This window comes from Orycteropus afer, unplaced genomic scaffold (genome assembly GCF_000298275.1).
Source record: "Orycteropus afer afer isolate SDZICR_OR568_19922 unplaced genomic scaffold, OryAfe1.0 scaffold00533, whole genome shotgun sequence".
Classification (NCBI taxonomy): Eukaryota; Metazoa; Chordata; class Mammalia; order Tubulidentata; family Orycteropodidae; genus Orycteropus; species Orycteropus afer.
Window position 1 is genome coordinate 1488498 of NW_006922120.1, and position 4380 is coordinate 1492877.

Genomic DNA, 4380 nt, shown 5'->3' on the forward strand with positions numbered 1-4380 from the left:
TTGGTTTCTCTTTTCTTTGTTGAAGAGGGTCTGTGCGGTGTCTCTGCCTAGTCTGCCATCTTGCTGGAACTCCAATTCAAAGGGGATTTATCAATTACTGTTGTTAGCTGCCACTGAGTCGGCTCCTAACTCATGTTGACTCCATGTGTTACAGAGTAGAACTGCTCCATAGGGTTTTCTTGACTGCAATCTTTATGGGTCTTCTGGGTGGCTAAACTCATTAAAGTTTGGGCTAGCAGTCAATTGAAAACTTCTTGAGCTGTCCAGGCTCCTTGATTGTTTAATATAGAACACAATTTGCAACATGTGTTATACCTCTAGGTAGGAAAAGAAACTTTTTGTTCCCACTTTAAACACTGTTGCTTAAAGTCTCAGGAATTTTATGGGGTAGACACACTATAAAGTTAGTTAAAAATCTAGTTAAATATCCTTGAAAATCCTGTTTTTAGGAGCAAATTGAGTGCCATTAAGTGGTTACAAACATTATCTGCTGCTATAAGCTTCACTTTAGATCTGGATACAGGGCCAGAATGGTAACTATTTTATTCTGGCATATAGATGAATTCACATAAAAACTACATGGCTGGTTGCTGAATCGTAACAATAGCTGATAAGAATGAAAGAACATGTACTAAGGGCTGAGCTCAAGTTAGTGCTATTGGAGATATGAACATAAATACCTTAACTGGAGCAACAACTGGCATTAGTCAATGATGTTTAGATGTTTAGCTTATACTTATAGCTTTAGAAACATTACTGATATTCCTGTAAGAAATACTGTGTCTAAAATTCTCTAGCCCTCTATTCTTCTTCTCATTGAATCAACTGTTGTTGTTGTTGTTAAGTGCTGTCGAGTTGTTTCTGACTCATAGCGACCCCATGCACAGCAGAACGAAACACTGCCCAATCCCGCGCCAGCCCCACAATCCCTGCTATACTTGAGCCCATCATCGCAGCCACCGTATCAAACCATCTGTTGAAGGCCTCCCCCTCTTTTGTCGACCCTCCACCCTACCAAGTATGACATCCTTCTCCAGGGAATGGTCCCTTCCAATCAACTATTTTAAAATTAAGACCTGTTGTGAACTTGAAGACCTTCAAGAAGCAACTTTTGTGTTACAGGATAAACCTGTTGGCATTGAGTTGATTCCAATTCATAGGGACTCTATAGTACAGAGCAGAACTACCCCATAGGGTTTCCAAGGCTGTACATATTTATAGTAGCAGACCTTCACATCTTTCTCTCATGGAACAGCTGGTAGGTTCAAACTGCCAACTTTTATGTTAGCAGCTGAGTGCTTAACCACTGCCCCACCCGGGCTCCTTATGTTATGGGACAGTAAGCTGTAAAAAGATACATAGACATTTAAGGTTATCCAATTATCTTGTAAAATGTAGGTTAACTATTTCTAATTAGGCCTTTTATAATAGATCAAGTTATTTTCTTATTTTTAATTTCCAACTTGAAATTACAAATGCCAATGCTAACTAAAAAATGAGGCGTGGTAGCACAATGGTTAATTAACTGCTTGGCTCCTAACCCAAAGGCTGGCAGTTCAAATCTGGTCAGCAGTTTGAACTCACTCAGCCAACTCCACGGGAGAAAAGACCTGGTGATTTGTTCACATAAAGATTAAACCTTAGTTCTACTCTGTTCTACAGGGTCACTATGAGTTGAAATTGACTTGACAGCAAAAACAAAAACAACAACATGCTTATTAAAAGGAGCCTTTGCAGCACAACAGTTAAGTGTTTGACTGCTAAATGAAAGGTTGGTGGTTTGAACCCACTCAGTAGCTCTTCAGGAGAAAGACCTGGTGGTCTGCTAAAAAAAAAACCCCTGTTCAGCAGTATTATGTCACATGGGTTTGCTGTGAGTTGAAAACTGATTTGACAGCACCCAACAACATTTAATAAATCACATCTCATGAGTGTGAATCTATTATCAATTTTATATATTCTTTTTCTCATGTTTTTGGCATTCTAGCAGATTTATCATCATTAAATAACCTGGCAAAAATCTTGAATTCTTTTCCAAGTGGTCAGTTGTGGAATAACAATAATCAAAGATTCACACTTTCATTTTTTAAAAATAATACAATAAAGTAAAACAATTTTTTGTTGCTATCCTGTACTTTTATATAGTCATAAAGTTTCAAGCAGTTGGCATATGGAAGTTTAACTGTGTTGTAAACTGAACTTAGAGATTTATAAAGGCAGGAAGGAGAGAAAAATGGGGGGAAAAAAAGAGGTTGGCCAATGATGCAAGGAATTGCCACTCCTCTACTGTTCTGTAACGAGTCCTGGTGCTGCAGGATTTAAGTGTTCAAATGCCAGACAATAGGTTGGCAGTTCAAATAAACCCAGCAGCCACTTTGTGGGAGAAAGGTGTGGAACTCTGCTTCCATAAAGATTACAGCTTTGGGGCAAAGTTATAATAACTTCTTAGTTGTAGCCAAACACTTCAAGGGAGTGAGTCATTGGGCTCACCGGCTTGGAACTATGGTTATGGGGGACATCAAGCTCAATTGGCATAACATACTACACAAAAACATTGTTTCACATCTGTGATGGTTATGTTTGTATGGCAACTTGGCTAGGCCTGGCTGAGTGGCTGGGCAGCTGAATGTAGCATTCCCCATGATGAGACTGGTAATCAACTCCATGGAGGAATCTACTGGGAGCAGCTGAGTAGCTGCCTTTGGGTATGTGGTCTGCTTCCTGTACATAAGGAGAAGCTTTGAGGATGGTCTCTAGCCTATGGCACGCTTGGACCCTGCATGTAGCCGTGTCTTTGTTGAGCAGCCTGCTATGCTCTGTCGACCTTGGGACTCACAATGGACTTAAGTTAATGGCCTGCTGTGTGGTTTGGTAACATCAGGACTGTGCCTTTTTACTTGTCAACCTTGGGGCTTCTCAGCCTCAGCAGCCAGCAGCTGTTTGAGTGAAGAAATGCCTCTAGCTCCAGTGGGCCGGGAGCAGGAGGCAAAGCTGGACCCCAAGGTTGAGGGGCTTTCACCTAGCCCCTAGAGCCTGGCACTGTGAACTTGGACTTATTAAAGCCTCCAAATTGTAAGAATAAACTCCTGTTTGTTAAGACCATCCCATTTGTGGTACATTCTTGTCAGAGCAGACCATGTAACCAGAACAACATCCTACCTTGGTGAGTACTGAGTGGGGTCTTAAAAGCTTGCAAGGAGTCATCTAATATTCAACAATGTATCTTTCCCTGTCCAGAGCAAAGAAGAATGAAGATCAAAGAGACATGGAAACAAACAGTCCCAGGAACTAAAGGATCATACAAAACTCAGCCTACATGAACCTGAGACCAGAAGAACTAGATGGTGCACAACTACCACTGTCAACCAGTCAGAAAGTGATCAGTATAGGAGACACTGGATAGAATGGGAGAAAAATGTAGAATAAAAGTCAAAATCATAAAAAAAAAAAAAAAAAAAAACAGGCTTACTGCTCAGGGAGAGACTGGTGAAATCCTTAGACTATTGCCCCGAGTTACCCTTCAGGCCTGAATTGATTAACTCCTGTGGCTTCCAGCCAAACAACAGACAGGCCTACAAGACAGACCAGTCACTAGTCTGTCAGTCTGTCATACTGTGGTGGCTTGTGTGTTGCTGTGTGAGGCTGGAGGCTATGCCACTGGTATTTCAAATACCAGTAGGTTCACCCACGGTGGACAGGTTTCAGTGGCACTTCCAGACTAAGAGAGACTCAGAAGAAGGAAAGGGACGTCCATTTCTAAAAGAATTGGCCAGTGAAATCTTATGGATAGCACTGAAACACTGTATGATATATTACTTGAAAACTTTATGAATAGCCCTGAAACATTGTCTGATATAGTGCTGGAAGATGAGCCCCTCAGGTTGGAAGGCACTCAAAATACAACTGGGGAAGAGCTGCCTCCTCAGAGTAGAGTCAATCTTAATGACGTGGATGGAGTAAAGCTTTCGGGACCTTCATTTGCTGATGTGTCACGACTCAAAATGGGAAGAAACAACTGCAAACTTCCATTAATAATCAGAACATGGGCTGTATGAAGTGTGAATGTATAAAAATTGGAAGCTGTCAAAAATGAAATGAAACACATAAAGATTGATAACCTAGGCATTAGTGAGCTGAAATGGACTGCTTTTGGCCATACTGAATCAGACAATCATATGATCTACTATGCCGGGAATGACAGATTGAAGAAGAATGGTGTGGCATTTATCATCACAAAAAATGTTTCAAGATCTATCCTGAGGGAGTTCCGGCAAGATGGTGAACTAGGCACAAGGACTGCACAGACGCTCTTCAACAAAGAAAAGGGAAACCAATTAACACAGACACAGAAGATAATCTTGGACCCCTGAGCCTTGAAGG

At 41.1% G+C, this 4380-nt stretch overlaps 1 protein-coding gene across 1 annotated transcript in view; it reads right to left on the bottom strand.

The window, feature by feature from the left end:
- TFB2M (transcription factor B2, mitochondrial) overlaps positions 1–4380 on the bottom strand; it is a 111946-nt gene that overhangs the window by 64459 nt on the left and 43107 nt on the right. The gene's annotated exons all lie outside the window — the stretch shown is intronic.